We start from the raw sequence: 17,185 nt of genomic DNA on the forward strand, positions 1-17,185 counted from the left end.
ATCTTTCTCTTCTATCTAGTATTGTTAGGGTTTGTGTTTTCCGCTATCATCTAGTGTCAGTTTTTGTTGTTCTGCGTCCACATAGCATACAGTTTGCATGTTCCCAACCATAGACACAGCCTCTCGATATAAGTGACTAGGAACTTACCCAAAAGATCGAGACTAGTTTTACCGCTCGATAGGCTGCTCGTTAGGGTTTTGGTGCTTTGCAATTTCTGTTGGCCGTGTTACAAAGAGTTGAGTCATTAGAAAAAGAGAAAATAGAAAAGAAGCTAAAAGAGCTACATAGCTGCGTGTGTTATAAAACGAAAATCCAAAAAGAAAAAGTGTGAAGTGCTAGTGACATAGGCATCTCGGATGGGCCTGCCGAAGAAGGTACCCGGAGTTTACTGAAGGCCCACGACCCAAATTTTGTGAAGCCTGGAAGCCCATTAAAGCATCAACTATGGTAAATAAAGATAGATTAGGAATACAGAGACCTGTAACTTTACGGGACGGACTCAAAGAGTCTCCCGATGTTTTGTAACTTGTGTAATACGAAACCCTCGGGTCCACCTTCTATATAAGGGGGAGTCGAGGGACAAAGAAAGGATCAATCTCATTGTCAACACAACCCAAGCTTTTAGCAGCCGAGCACCTTTTCGGCTGAAACCTTCGAGATCTACTTGCCCTCTACTTCCGCGAAACCCAAGTCTACAACTTGTAGGCATTGACAAGTTAATACCTTGTCAATTGGCACCGTCTATGGGGATTAGAGGCGACAAGGAGCTGATCTCGATGTTATCATCAACATCTTTGACAACATCGTCAACATCTTCGGTGGCAAGCAACGCGATGGACGGAGGTAAACAGATCGAAACTGGTCTTGTTGATTTTGTTCCTCACCCGCCCTCCCGTGTGGATGCATATGCGTATTTGGAGGAGCCCATGGAGATGACGTTCGGGAGCTTCCACTTCCGCTTCGGAAAAGAAGGATCGCACCGTCTCGTGATACCGAATTCCTCGGGATCGTCAGCGGTCGATTCCAATTTTTCGGGATCACCATCATCGTTCGAGTCGGCGACGAAAAGATCTCGCCGTCAAGCTTCACCAAGCCCGCTTCAAGCGGAAAACTCGCCGATATCTTCGGTAGCATGTCCTTCGGGTTGTCTGCGGACTCAAATATAAGCAGCGATTCGGAGAGCGCCGACAGCTTCCACTTCATCGAATGATCCACTTCTATTCGGAAGGTCTTCACCGATCTATACGACGGTGTCACCGACCCTGAAGAGGAATATGAAATTCCAATATATCATCAAGTCTGCGCAATTGGAGATTCAAGTCGTCAAGAGGATGAAACTTCAAAGGCTTTCGATGATCTGGGAAATCCATACATTGATCCCGCTGATCTCACGCGAGGATTGGAAACCAAATATATCGGGACCGAACCTCGCCAGAAGTTGCAACTTCCACAAGCAGCTTGGGACAGAGCATCAAGAGCCATGGATGGCCCAAAGCCGATGACTACCACAACCACGGCTGAAGAGCTGCAAGCATACCAATATAAACTCTCCCGTGCTGGACGAGAACTCGAAAAACAGAAAATTGCACTTGATCGGAGAAGAGCCGGAACCTCTGCGTCGAGCGCGCAAAGTGCGGAGCTAAGTCGACAATCAGGAACCTCGGGAGACAACCACAGAGCATCACGTGCAAGGGGAAGATCTCGCCTGGCGCATCTACCTGAGCACGAGCGAGAGCAACTGATCCAGAACCTCGACATGTCATTTATGTCAATAGATACAAGAGGGAATATTATCCCCAAAACACCGGAAGCTGGGTATATGGCGACTCAAGCCTATATACTAGCATCAAGGCCACCTGCAGGAGACCCAGAGAAGCACTGTATCAGATGGCTATGGCAGGAGTTGGAGTCATGGGAGCAGCATTTCGCAAGTCCAAGCACAGCAAAACCCGAAAGTGATCCAAGGCGAAACAGCCCTCAACCCACCGTGGTGGCACGAGATCCTCCACGAACAGACATGGCGAGGAATACAGGGGCGCAAGATCGAGTGGACAGTGGACAGAGCATGAGAAAATAGATCCAAGCGACACTCGCCAGAAGTCGATGAAGAGGATATGTGCGGGCTCCACTGCTTTACTCGACAAGTTCGCATGACGAAAGTTCCTTCTGGTTTCAAGTTGCCAGACGGTTATAAAAAGTTCAATGGTCTGCTAGATCCCGAAGATTGGTTAATCGACTACCTAGAAACAATGAAACTGTTGGGTGGAACCAGAGCAACAGCCATGCAGAGCTTCCAAGTTCATCTTAGTGGAGCCGCAAGATCCTGGATAAAAAAGTTGCTAGAGGAATCCATCGACATCTGGGAAACTTTCGAGGACTTGTTTGTGAAGAATTTTCGCTCCACGTGCAAGAAACCCGCGTCCATAGTGTCGTCGTGGTGAACAGACAGATGCCATAGGATGGCTTAAGTTGGGGCCGAGTTGGACGCTAGATGATTCGGGGGAGGGTTTTGGATCAGGTAGGATGAACTTTCGGGTGCTTTCCTTAAGAACTTGGCCAAGGCCAGAGGTAGAAGAAGAAAGTGTTATCACCAGAATTTGACCGAGTCAGAGGTGGGCTGCGATCAAGATGGACTTGAAGAATATATATATATATATAGAAGAAATACGTGAATCGGCCTTACATGCAAAGTTTGGGCTAGTTTGCCCTTGTATCTGTAACATATTAGATTACGTGTCGGTTAGGAGTTAGAGTTTTACCCGTGCACGGTTAGGTGCACGCCTGAATTAGAAAGTCCCCTGGACTATAAATATGTATCTAGGGTTTATGGAATAAACAACAACCAACGTTCAACACAAACAAATCTCGGCGCATCGCCAACTCCTTCGTCTCGAGGGTTTCTCCGGTAAGCACCATGCTGCCTAGATCGCATCTTGCGATCTAGGCAAAGCACAAGCCTATCTCGTTGTTCATGCGTTGCTCGTGCTCGAAGCCTTTTTGATGGCGAGCAACGTACTTATCTTAGATGTGTTAGGGTTAGCATTGTTCTTCGTATCATATGCTCGTCGTAGTGCGACCCTCATGCATCTAGCCGCCCTTACACCTATCTCGGGTGTAGGGGCGGCACCCCGCTTGATCATAGTTTAGTAGATCTGATCCGTTACGGTTGCTCCTTGCTCGCAAGGATTAGTTTAATATCCGCATTAGTTAGGCCCTACAAAGGGTTGGAGGATCCAGCGGCGTGTAGGGTGACGTTTGCTAGCCCTAGAAAGGATGTTCCGGGGATCAACCTCGTGTTGGTTTTTAGGCCCCGTCTAGGATCGGCTTACGGTCACCGTGCGCGAGCACGAGGCCCAATCGTGAGTAGGATGATCCGATTATGCGGTGAAAACCCTAAATCGTCGTAGATCTCATTAGCTTTATCTTGATCAAGCAGGACCACCATATACTCGGACACCTTGTACGAATCATGGGTGGATCGGCTCTTTGAGCCGATTCACGAGATAACCCGAGAGCCGATCGAGGCTCGTATTTAATGTTTACGTGTATGCCATGCAGGAAACTAAGCGAGGCATCATCCAACACCTTCCCGACCAGGTATAGGTCAGGTGGCACTCCCTTGCGATAGCATCGGATGTGTGACCGAGGAGGCTTTGCGGGCCGTCGCTCCGAGGGACCGGGGCCAGCCGCAGCCCTAGTTGTTCCCGGCTCTACCGTGTTGCCCGTTGCTGCCCGCCGGTGGGTTTCGACGTCAACACATTCTCGGCACGCCCGGTGGGACAACCTTCGACATCCACCACATCGCCATCTACATCCGAGATGGCGGAAAGCACTCCGGTCAAGTACGAGGATCTGCCTGATGAACTCAAGAAGAAACATGACAAGATCAAGGCAACCCTCGAAGCCGAACTCATCGGCTCTTTCCACAGAACCCGCTCCCATGGCGTCAGATGGAAGGGGTTCACACCTGAAGGCGCACTCGATGGAGTGGACCTGTCCGCCCCGTCGGAGAACGCACCAGGTCGCTGCGTCGGAGATCAACTACATGGTGGCTCGGTCGCCGCACCGACACTCGAGAGCCTCGGTGAACACTTTGGAGCGTGTCGCTCGCGCGTGGTCCAGAAATCATGAGCCACCGGTATTCTCCGTCGGGACCAGCTCCGGGGACTTTCAAAGGAGAGACGCCACTCCAGTCCCATCCTCCGCTGCCGTTCGCATGGGCAGCACCGGAAGTGCCGAACTCATCGGCATACGTCGTCTACAAGATTGGTGGTGATCCTAGTGACTATCAATTCCTACCTGAGGCACCCAAGGAGATCCCGCACGGATACGCGTGCGCGTACGTACTGCGATCGCAATACCCGGGCACTCTCGAACCAGGTTGCAACAGCAGGGGCCTCCGGAACAACAGGAGGAACGTCGGGAGCAGATCTTGAGAAGCAAACGTGGCTAGCTAAGTACGCCACTCCGACAAACCTCCAGAGCCCAGCTCCTGCAGTTGGCTTAAACCGGAAAAGCAAGCATGGCTGGTTCAGTATGCCACCCCGGCGAATCTTCAGGGTTCGACACCGTCAGCCATCACCGCGGATCAGATTTGTGCAATCCTGAAAGATCAGTTCGGCATGATGCCGAAAAGGAGGACGTTCGGCTATACCAAGACGTACCCCAACGACTACAAACTGATCCCGCTACCACCCAAATATCGGCTCCTGGACTTCACAAAGTTTAGTGGATCAGATGGTTCCAGCTCCATCGAGCATGTGAGCCGATATTTGGCACAGCTGGGCACGATCTCAAGCATCGGACGAGTTGCGTGTGAGGTTCTTCGCACGGTCCCTCACGAGATCGGCTTTCGGATGGTACACATCGCTGCCACCGAACTCCATCCGGACTTGGAAGCGCTTGGAAGAGCAGCTCCATGAGCAGTATCACTCGGAGGCTTCCGAGGTTGGTATTGCCGATCTAGCACAAGTACGACGAAGCGCGGGGAGACAAGTGTCGAATACGTCCAGCCGCTTCGGGACCATTAGGAACCGATGCTTTTCGGCTCATGTAAGTGAAAAAGAAGCGAGCCGAGTTGGCGGTGGTGGGTCTCTCATCATCGATTAAGGACGTGGCCTCCCAAGCGGACTACCCTTCATTGGCGCACATGGTGCGAGAAGCTGTCAGCATATGAGCAGCGCCACCCAGATGTTTACCAGGACAAATTCAAGCGTGCGGTGACCCTGGTAGAGGCAGACGAGGATGAAGGTGCTGCGGGAGATCGAGAGGTAGCAGTGGCTGAATGGACTCGAGCGGCAGGCCCCGTGTCCTGCAAATGGGTGAAGCCACAAGGCCCTCCAAAAGGGTTCGACTTCGACGTGACCAAAACTGAGCAGATTTTTGATCTCTTACTCACGGAGAAGCATATAGGTACCCGAACGCCACGAGATTCCCACGGTGCAGGAGCTGAACGGAAAGCCATACTGCAAGTGGCATAACACGTTCACCCACACCACCAACGACTGCAGGGTGTGGCGGCAGCAGATCCAAATGGCGATAGAAAATGGACGGTTGATTTTCAACCAAGTACGCCATGAAGGTCGACACACACCCCTTCCCCGCCGTGAACATGGTGGAGTATACTTACCATGGAGGGTGCCAGCCGGATTTCTCGTGCAATATCAACATGGTAGGACCTGGACACCACTCTGGTAAGGACGGAGATGAGGGCAGCTGCTCTCATAGCAAAGATACAGGGGAAGCCGCTCCACGCGATCGGCTCCACCAAGACGGCAAGCGCTACGTCACAGAGGGAGAAGTGAAAAACATAAGGTATCAACGACCTCTCTCTGATCACCTCCTCAACAAGTATGTGAGTCAGTACGACCAACGCCGGCGATGCAACGACGATGATGAAGAAGATCGTCTGGCTAGGGACGACAGGAGACGTCGTCGGCATGATCGCGAGGAGGAGGAGCACGAGCGCCGCGCCAAGGAAAAGTTGGGGGGAGCGAGTCGACGAGGATAGGCACCGGACCTGTCCCTTCTTCGTACACTCGCTGGGATTCAGGAATGAGCCGATTGCCCACAATCGGCAATTGCCCGAGAATGCAACCAGAAGAAAAAGGAGGCAGCCAACGTGTCCGTATTCAAGCGCCTAGGGCCTCTCCCGCCACAAAGCAAACGCGCTGAGTCCCCTCGGTTGGAAGATCTCGAAGATTCAGAAGACGAGGGAGAAGAAGAAGACAGGTACCACCGGCCAAGGTGGTGCCCTGATGGACTCAGCCGTTCCCAAAAGCGCAGGGTTCAGCGATTGCGCGGCCCGGAGGAAGCCGAAAGGTTATACTTGCATACATTGAGGAAGGCAAGACCTGATCTGGCTGCGAAAGTTCAGCGAGCCCTGGATGAAGAGGGTCGTCCACGGAAAATGGAGTGGCGTCCCAAGCAAAGGAAAGCCGATGACGAAACATCGGCTGGCACAAACATGGTGCTCGTTCTTCCGACGAAGCTTAGTGCTCCACGATTACACGATGCACTCAAGGTGGACGACAGCAAGCGCACCAACATGATAAAGTCAGAGATTGGGATGGTTTTATCTACCGGCCTGACCGAGTAGCAAGAACAAACCAATGAGCAAGTATGGCGAGGCTGATCCTTGTGATCGGCCCCAAAAAATTTATGGAAGGACATTACAAAACCTTCGTCGAACAAGCAACATGGAGGCCGATTCCAGCAATCGGCCAAAATTATCCTCACCATCCATTCTGCCTGGGTTCAACATTTAATCCGACAGAGCCGATACCATCAAGTCCTTTGAAAGAATCGGCTCGGGGGGCACCCAGGTGGATAAAACACGAGGATATTCAGTAGAAGCATCCTGCAAATGCCTAGCAGCCTAAAATATCCTTTGATGATGGGTATTGAAGTATGGGGGCCGATACATAAATCGGCCGAAAAAATTCGAATTTTTTTAAGCACAGCCGATGCAGCAGACATCGACTTAAGGATATAAAGCCGATGCATGGCCATCGACTCGAGAGGTATAACTGTTATAATCAGTGGGTCAATGGAGCACGAAGAGAGACTTTGATGGAAGAACTCCTCAATGGAGTGGTTTAATGGCTCAGATCCTCTCTGCAAAAACAATGCCGGGAGCAGCAGGGATGTGCAGCTCAGGCTAAGGGTGGTTTGCCTCGGACAAAGAAGTGGACTCGAAGAAGCTCGGGGGCAGCTCACCCCGAAGGTTCTCTCGCTCCGGGGAGCCGATGTTGTTAAAATCGGCTGGCTACGTCATGAATTGAGGCTAATGGCGGCACATTTGGCTGATTCGCCTTGATTAAGGCTCGGGGGGCAGCTCGCCCTAAAGGTCCTTGTTCCGGGGAGCCGATTTGGTTGGAATCGGCTAGCCCTATATCGCAACTGGTATGGAGGGTGGTGTTTTTTGTTACGGAGTCATCAGTTTGAACATCCAAGACAGTTCCAGGGCTCTCTTAAAGACGCCTGCTCAAGATCAAATCGCCAGCCTACTAAGATCGGCTGTGCCATCGTCATCGGCAGAGTTGGCTAGCTTGGATGGATGACTGAATTGGCCTGTCTCGCAGATCATCGTAAGAAACTGATGCGTTGCCATCAGTCATTAAGCATGGTTTAGGCCAACAGTCGACAAGGTCAGATGAGGAAAAATCGGCTAAATCAGCATGGAAGAAATCGGCGGAATCAAGTTAAAAGGAAATTCTTCATTAATATTGGGATTTCTTACAATGAAGAGCCGATTTCTCAAAAGAAGAACAAAAGAAGAGCCGATTGCTCAAGGGGCTACTGGGCCTACATAACTACTCCTCGCTAGCGTCGTCGTCGGCGTCGCCATCGGCGCTACTGCCGGAGAAGTCCTCGCCGCTGTTGTCCCAGCCGTCGGGCCGGGGCTTCCTCCTCCTCCTCGTCATCATCATCATCCTCGCTGTCCGCCCAGCTGCGGAAACGCTTCGTTGGAGGATACCCAGCGGAGGAGGAGGAATCATCTTCCTCCTCCTCCTCGTCTTCTCCTTCCTCGTCGTCATCGTCGTCCTCGCTGTCCGCCCACATGCGGGAGCGCTTCTTCGACGGGAGCCTGGCGGAGGGGGAGGCCTTGGTCTTCTCTGCTTCTCCTTCTTTCTTCTCCTTGTCAGAGGAGATGGGGTTCGCCCCGGGGCGGGGGTCGTCCTCTTCCTTGTTCTTCGGCGACGATTGGAGAGAAAGGCCTGAAGCGGAGGAGGAAGAGGAAGACATGTCTGCAGGGGAAGAGGGGTTTTTGACGCTGGTGGGCAGAGCAGAGCAAGGGAATGAAGTGGTGAACCGTTTGGCACAGATAAATAAAAGGAGTGTAGTGGAGATTTAATGCCATGACGGTTCTCGAGGATGTGATGCCGAAATTGTCAATTCGTATAGAGAAGCCCAGGAGGCGAGGCGTAATGATGGAAGATTCTGCGGCGGTTCCGCTCCGCCACGACATGACCCGACGAAGGAAGAGCGTAATGATTTTGGAAATGTCATTTCCAAAACCAGGGGGGCATGTGTTATCACCGGAATTTGACCGAGTCGGAGGTGGGCCGCGATCAAGATGGACTTGAAGAATATATATATAGAAGAAATACGTGAATCGGCCTTACATGCAAAGTTTGGGCTAGTTTGCCCTTGTATCTGTAACATATTAGATTACGTGTCGGTTAGGAGTTAGAGTTTTACCCGTGCACGGTTAGGTGCATGCCTGAATTAGAAAGTCCCCTGGACTATAAATATGTATCTAGGGTTTATGGAATAAACAACAACCAACGTTCAACACAAACAAATCTCGGCGCATCGCCAACTCCTTCGTCTCGAGGGTTTCTCCGGTAAGCACCATGCTGCCTAGATCGCATCTTGCGATCTAGGCAGCACAAGCCTATCTCGTTGTTCATGCGTTGCTCGTGCTCGAAGCCTTTTTGATGGCGAGCAACGTACTTATCTTAGATGTGTTAGGGTTAGCATTGTTCTTCGTATCATATGCTCGTCGTAGTGCGACCCTCATGCATCTAGCCGCCCTTACACCTATCTTAGGTGTAGGGGCGGCACCCCGCTTGATCATAGTTTAGTAGATCTGATCCGTTACGGTTGCTCCTTGCTCGCAAGGATTAGTTTAATATCCGCATTAGTTAGGCCCTACAAAGGGTTGGAGGATCCAGCGGCGTGTAGGGTGACGTTTGCTAGCCCTAGAAAGGATGTTCCGGGGATCAACCTCGTGTTGGTTTTTAGGCCCCGTCTAGGATCGGCTTACGGTCACCGTGCGCGAGCGCGAGGCCCAATCGTGAGTAGGATGATCCGATTATGCGGTGAAAACCCTAAATCGTCGTAGATCTCATTAGCTTTATCTTGATCAAGCAGGACCACCATATACTCGGACACCTTGTACGAATCATGGGTGGATCGGCTCTTTGAGCCGATTCACAGGATAACCTGAGAGCCGATCGAGGCTCGTATTTAATGTTTATGTGTATGCCATGCAGGAAACTAAGCGAGGCATCATCCAACACCTTCCTGACCAGGTATAGGTCAGGTGGCACGCCCTTGCGATAGCATCGGACGTGTGACCAGGAGGCTTTGCGGGCCGTCGCTCTGAGAGACTGGGGCCAGCCGCAGCCCTAGTTGTTCCCGGCTCTACTGTGTTGCCCGTTGCTGCCCGCCAGTGGGTTTCTGACGTCAACAGAAAGACACAAGGATGAACTTCGCTCTAGATCTTCTCTATTCCATGAACAATGTTACAGGAGGTTTTCATACATCTCTCGTTGTCTATATTCCGCGCCCGTGAAGGAGGCTGCCCCCTCTCCTTATATAGGGGAGAGGGTGGCTTACAGGGGGAGAAACCCTAATGGCATCTTTGAAAAGACAAACTACTTTACAAAGCTACTTTATAAAGCTACTTTAATCATAGATGACGCCGGTTTCTTCTTTAATCAGGGAGGCTGATGTCCTCCGGCTTCTTTGGGCGTCATCCTTGCCTTTTACGTCATGGCTTCGTTTAAAGCCACTTTGCTTAGCTCATCTTTGTCTTCTAGCTCCTGAGAGAATCTTTGACCAGCTTTGCTTATACCGGTAGTCCGGTATCTTCTTAGCTCATTCCGGCATGTCCCTCTTTGGGCATACCGGTATAGACTTCCTTAGCCAAAAAACCTGAATTCATGGCCCGGAATGACTATCAAACCGGTATCTTGTCGGCTCAAACCATCCGGTTTGGCATGCCTTTGGCATACCGGGGGTCATCCCCCCAACATTAGTCCCCGAAGCTGGTATAGTCCGGTGGATTTTATCCGACGGTCCATGCCAGGTTCTATCTCACAAGGTTCCGTTTTGATCCTTCCGGGTACTCTGTTCAGAGATGCCGGCTTCCTTGCCTTAGCTGTTTTTTATTATCTTCCGGATCTTTCCGGTATCTCACGTTACACTCACACCCTTCTTTCTGTGCAAAGTGTTTCCGGTATCTTTTTCTCCGGTATCATAAACATTAAACACCTCCTCGGCGAAGTCGAGAATATATCGGGCCCCGCGCTTGTCAGAGACATGCGCACTGTGACTGACGCGTCAGTGTCAGTGGTCACTTCGGTTCGGCTTCTGCGCCAGCATTTAATGTGCCACACTGGATCCTTTTGGCCATTCCGGATCCGTGCGGCGACCCTGTGGCCTAGTAGTTCCGTGCGTGTATCTTTGCGCCACGTGGCGGCCCACGAGGCGAACCGCCACGGCCCGACGGTTTCCGGCCCATTTCCACTTCTCCCTTTATAAGGGCGGAGCAGTTCATCTTCTTCCCCTTCTTCGCATTTGCCCCCGTTCCAGAGCACTTCGAGCCCTTCGCCCCTTGTCTCCTCGTCGCCGCCGGTCGCCGCCAGAGCTTGCTCCGACGAACATGCGCCGTTCTCCTTGCTGCGGTGAAGCTTTCCACTGCACCAAGTTCCTGCAGTGCTCCTTCTCCGCCGCTGCTTCAAGCTTTCTCCGGCGGACTTTGCTGCTCTCCGTCGCCGGCCTTCGTCGACGGTTAGGCCTTCGCCATTTCTCCAGCGAACCTTTCCTTCGCGTCTCCCGCAGCCTCAGGTGAGCCCCAATGCCTATTTGCTTTCTTTCTCTTGCTTTCCAGATCTTGAGTTGGTAGTGTATTTACTTCTTCTTTTCTTTTGCTTTTTCTCTTACTCGTAGATCTTCACGCGGGGGTAAATCGTGGGATTCTTGTTTCTCTGCATCAAATTTCATGTCTAGTGAGGAATCTTCCTCCACCTCTTCTTCTGCCTCTTCTTCCGCTAGCCGGCGTAGCAAATCCTCCGACGGATTAACCGCTGATCTTGTCCGGATGGACACCGATTCCGGTAGCAACCAAGAAACCGGTAGCTCTAGCGAAGCTTCCGGCGTAGATTCCGCCGGTATCACACGCGGGGCCTGGATGGGCTCCAACGTTAGCCGGTATGAAATCGGCCGGCTTTTACCGGTCCAGGAGGATTCCGGAAGGAGTATCCTGCCGGCTCCCTCGCGACGAGATTGAACCGGTGCCTGAACCCGGTGAACGCGTTGTCTTTCTCGCTCACTTCGAGCGCGGCTTCGGCCTTCGCGTCTCTGATTTCTTCCGGAGTTTCCTTAATTTTTATCAACTCCAACCTCACCATCTTCCCGGCAACGCCATTTTCTACCTCTCTTGCTACGCCACCTTCATGGAGGCTTATATCGGCATTCGTCCCACTCGCGAGACGTTTGCCCGTTTCTTTGCTCTTCGGATCAACTCCGTTCAGGGCAAGGAAATTCCTAAACCCAAACCCCCCGTACAATGCGGGTCTTGCATCATCGGCTCCCGCCAAGGGAGCCATTTTTTCAAGTTTTCCGGTCTCGAGTCATGCCGGCTATGGCAAGGGACCTTCTTCTACGTGAAGAACAACGGCGCCGCGGACCTCATCGACCTGCCGCCTTTTAATCCGGCGCCGCCCACGAGGGCCAACTGGAGCTACAATCCGAAGGAGTCTCACATAGAGACCAACCGGATTATACGCTTCATGAAGCAGCTGATGAAGGACACCAACATCTGCTCCGATGATATCATCCGCGCCTTTATCTCGCGCCGGGTGCTTCCTCTTAAGCACCGCATGCATAAGATGAGCGAGATGTATGGTCCCGGTGATCCTACCAAGATCACCGGAATCCCTCTCAGCAAGAAGGACATCGTCCTCAAGGCTAGGCAGATCTGCCAGACTGACATGCCGAAAGACTGGGAATGGGGCCTTCGGCCTCTCAGTTCCACTAACCCCCCGACCCAAGAAGTAAGAAATTACGTAACTCGGGTCGGTACACCGGTAACTTTTGCACTGTGACTAACCCTTTTCTCTTTTGCTTTTCAGGCCAAGGACCGCTTTCCCGGCATTGACTCAGACCGGCGAGGTCCTTGCCGGAAGCGGGCTCTAGACAAATTCGACCCGGACCCCGTTATTCATTGGCAGGATCTGAAGATGGGCCGGACTCCAGCCTCGCGCCTCGGCAAATCCCCACCGGAACCATCCGTTTCGTCTGACGACCTGACCTTACTTGAGGTAGTTCTTCTTTTTGATCTCTCATATTCTTCTGTTATTGTTCCTCTGTAGATGTTCCCTCAGCCAACATCAACCCACAGGTCCATGAGCACGTCGCCCCCCTGCAGGCCGAGGTTGGCCAGGAGTTCCTGGACAAACTCACCGCTGGGAGCAAGAAGAACAAGGCCCCGGCGACAGATGCCGGTTCAAGCCAAGCCCCTCCTGCCAAACGCTCCCGGACGCAAGTCCTTGGGGGTAAAGAAGTAGGCAAAAGGCGCTACAAGGGAAAAACCCTGCCGGTTTCTTCCGGGTAAGTTTTGTGTTTCTCTGTTCGCTTGGTTTCACAGATTTTCCTTTCCGGTTGCTTTTTCTTAACTCTTTTCTCTTTTGCTTTTCTTCAGTCCTGCGCTTTCGCTCTCGTAGGGCGCTGCCGGTTCAAAGCTAGCGAGCTCTGAGGGGAAGGACAGGACTTCACCTCCTCCTCACTCGAGCCCGGTACCTTCTGGTACCGGTAATCCTTCCGCCTCCCCTCTGGGAGGCACAACAAGTGCGGGGCGCGCGACCCCTACAACTCCTGATCACCGCGCGGAGGATGACTTTGTCTCCCCTCCTGACATGCAAGACACCGGCGCCAGCAACATCGGCGCCGATCCTGAAGCTGCCGGGCGGGCGGAACCTCAAGTTCCTCCCGTCCGGAAGGAAAAGAAGAAGAAGAAGAGTTCACGCTCTTCTCCCTCCAAGGCCGTGCCGGAAACTTCCGTGCCGGCAAGCACTACGCCAGCGCTAGAAGCTCCAATCCCTGAGCAGACTGACGCCACACCGACGCCGCCGCCGGAAACCCCTGTTCCTGGGGCAACCGGGGCCACGCCAACACCTCCGCCGGAAGCTCCTACCGCCAAGCCCACGGGAGACGTGCCGACGCCGCCGCCAGCTCAAGGACCTTCTGCGGCCAAGCCAACGCCGCCGCCAGCAGGCGCCAAGCTCCGCACGTCTGAACCCTTCAAGGGAAAAGGCGCAGCTTCCGCTCCGCGGTCCCTGGTGCTGCATACCGGCCCCGCCGCCGTTGTGGCTGGAGAGCAAGCTACCGGCCTGCTGGGCCAGATTACCGAGCTGAAGCGCGAGGGCCGCGAGCTAGGGCACCTGCTTGATTACGCTGAGAAGTGGAATCAGGCAGATGTGTCCGCGGCTACGCGCGGTGTGGGAAAGGACCGGCTTCCCATCATTGACCCAGCCGGCACCAAGTGCACTGAAGGGCACTTCATCCGGCTGAAGCGCGCCGTGCGGGAGTTTGACAACGCCTGGCATGACGCTACCGGCAACGTGGTGGTAAGTTTCACCAATCTCTGCAACTTTTCTGTTGATGCAGGTTTTATTCTTTCCGGATTTATATATATATATCCTCCCAGTCCCCGAGTTTTGGGTTGAGAGCGCAGCTCTTAGCGCAAAACTTTCCTTAAAGATACCGCAAACTCCCAGTCCTCGAGTTTTGGGTTGAGAGCGGAGCTTTTAGCGCAAAACTTTCTTTAAAGAGTTTCCAAAACCGGCATCTTTTTCACAATTGTTTTCGTTTGAACAGAGCACGGCAGACGCCCGGAAGCAGCTCTTCGAGGAGCTTCTTTGGGAGCACCGGGACCTCTCTGAGGCACATAGCAAATGCCAAGGTGAGTCTTTTTTGCCTCCGGCATCTTCCTACCGGCATCTTTTTCTTCTTTCTTTGTTATTTACAAGTTTTTCGCATAACAGCTATCCCGGAAGCCTCCATTGAGGCCCTCAAGGTCCAGGTTGCCGCACTCCAAGGTATCCTTTCCTTTTTTGGTTGTCTTGTCTCTTTGTGCTTCATCTGTTTGCGTTTTCGTTAACATCTGCTTCTTCGGCCTCCAGATGAAAAGGACCAGCTCATCCGGAAGCACCAAGAGGCCTTGAACGCCCAGAAGGACATCTCTAGGGAGCTTAAGGATCAGGCTATCCAGGCCGGAGTCCGGCATGCTCAGGAGCTGAAGGACGCCAAGGCGGCAGCCGAGGCCCGGCTGGCGGAGGTCGTGGATGATTCCGCGAACTCCACTGCTGTGCTGAGGGCAGAGCTGGAGGAACAAAGTAAAGCGCGCAAAGCGGCAGAACGGATGCTGGAGGAGGAGAAGAAAGCGCGGAAAGCAGCAGAGCACCAGATCGAGCTTATGACCGCTGATCATAAGGAATATGATCGGCTGGTCATGCGGATCGACGCGCTGGCTCTCAGTAAGCTTTTGCCTCTTCTTTTGCTTATAAGCTTTTGTCTTCTTGAAAGCATATCCGTGTCCTTTTTTCCTTCCGGTAGAATCTTTTCCGGTGTCTTATCCTTATGTTTTTTCTTTTCTCCTATAGAACACTTCCCGGACTCCCAGACGCACGCCGCGAAAAAGGTGACGGAGGACAGGGTGAGGCGACAACTGCCCAACTTAGACGCGCCTTGGGATGGGTATGACTATTTGGTCGCCCTTTCCGCCCGAGTCCAGCACATGCGCTCAGTGGACCGGCATCTTGCCGATCTGCCGGACGTCGCCATCCTCCTTTTCAAGGTGTTGTGGCCTGAGGAAGCAATGCCAGCCAACATCACGCTCACCGCCGACCGGCTTAAGGGGGCAGGGCGCCGCATTCACGAGTGGCAGTGCTCCGCGGCTCGTGCCGGAGCCGACACCGCGCTGCGCGTCGCATGCTCCTGGTACCCGGACTTGGATCTGGATGCTCTTCAAGGTGTGCGTGAAAACGCTCCCACCGATACGGATCCGATTCTCACCGCGAAGCGGCAGGATCGTGCCTATCGGCTTGCTGAGTACGCGCCGGTTCGCACCTTCATCCCCCCTCCCGTAGGCGTCAAGGACTACCTCAGCGATGAGGAAGAAGAGGAGGAGGGAGATGAAGACGAAGGTGCCGGTGACGGCGACGGCAATGCCGCCCCGGAAGGTCCAGAGGCCGGTGACACTCCTCCAGAAGCTCATGCTGCTTAAACTTTCAGCGTGATATGCTTATCTGCCTCAAAAACAATGGTTGTTAAATTCTACCCCGGTATGCCGGGGTCTTATGATGTAACATAACACTTATCGTTTTGGTTGTGGTACAACTTTGTGCCGGTATCTTGCATACCGGTAACTTATTAAGTTATGTTGGTTGGTTAACTTAGCATGTTGCCTTTGTCGTTTGCTTTTATCTTGCACTGTGAAGACTCCGGAATCGTTTCCGCATCCAATTTGATGCACACTTGGTTCTTTCCCTTTGTCTCTGCCTACCTCTTTTGGGTGTTTTGGCGTATGAGTTACAAAGTTCTTTTGCCAAGCGAACACTTCCTTGAACTTAGGAAAAATTCGAATTTTTCACAAAAAACCGGTAAAACCGGGGTTAGTTAAGCTTTTCCGGATTACTTGTTCCCACTTCCTCTTTCCGCAGTTCACGTGCTTAATTCCTACCGGTTTATCTTGCTTGCCATGAAGCCGGTTTGCGGACAGCAGCAGAGTCGAAGACTCCGGTAGGTTTAGCACGTTACTAAACCGGAAAGAAAAAATGTTCAAGAGGCAACCGGCAAACTGAAAAAATAAACAGATTACATGCAAGTTTGATAGAGACAGTCCCCGAGAAGCATTCAAGGTGTCGGAGTCTTTTATTCATAGCATAAGGTACAAAAAGGAACTTCTTACAGTACAACTTCATGAGTAGAAAGGGCGCAACAACGCTATGTTCCAAGGACGCTTGGTCTCATCTCCGGATTTGTCCGCCTTTCCTTCTTTCCATTCCTGTGCATCAATCAGGTAATAGGCATCATTGTGCAGTGCTTTGCTTACAATGAAGGGTCCCTCCCAAGGAGGTGAGAGCTTGTGCCGGCCTTCAGTGCGTTGCACTAAGCGTAACACCAAGTCTCCTTCCGGAAAACTCTCGGGTTAACCTTCCGGCTGTGATAGCGTCCGAGGTTTTGCTTGGTAAATGGCTGTTCTTGCCAGTGCCAGTTCTCTTGCTTCTTCTAGCAAGTCCACATCGTTTTCTCGGGCCTCTTTTACCTCTTGTTCGGTATAGAGTTGCACCCTTGGTGAGTCATGGAGAATGTCGGTTGGTATTACCGCTTCTGCTCCGTAAACCATGAAGAATGGAGTGTATCCGGTAGACCGGTTTGGAGTTGTTCTTATGCTCCACAGCACTGCCGGCAACTCATCAAGCCAGCAGCCCGGTGTCTTTTCTAGTGGTTCAATTAGCCTTGGTTTTATACCGGAAAGCACCAGCGCGTTGATTCTTTCGACTTGGCCATTGCCTTGTGGGTGCGCCACTGAGCACAAATCTAGCCGGATGTTTTTGTCTTCACAGAATCGCTTGAATTCTCCTTGGGCAAAGTTTGAGCCATTGTCAGTTATGACACTGTGTGGGTATCCATACCGCAGGATCACATCTTTTAGGAACTTCACCGCTGTGTGGCCGTCGCACTTTGCGATAGGCTTCACTTCCAGCCACTTGGTGAATTTATCCACCATTACCAGGATGTGGGTCTGTTGGAGATATGCCCAAGAGGCAATAATAAAGTGGTTATTATAATATCTTTGTGTTTATGATAAATGTTTGCATACCATGCTATAATTGTATTAACCGAAACATTGATACATGTGTGTTATGTAAACAACAAGGAGTCCCTAGT

This window comes from Lolium rigidum, chromosome 3, assembly GCF_022539505.1.
Source record: "Lolium rigidum isolate FL_2022 chromosome 3, APGP_CSIRO_Lrig_0.1, whole genome shotgun sequence".
In the NCBI taxonomy this organism is placed as follows: domain Eukaryota; kingdom Viridiplantae; phylum Streptophyta; class Magnoliopsida; order Poales; family Poaceae; genus Lolium; species Lolium rigidum.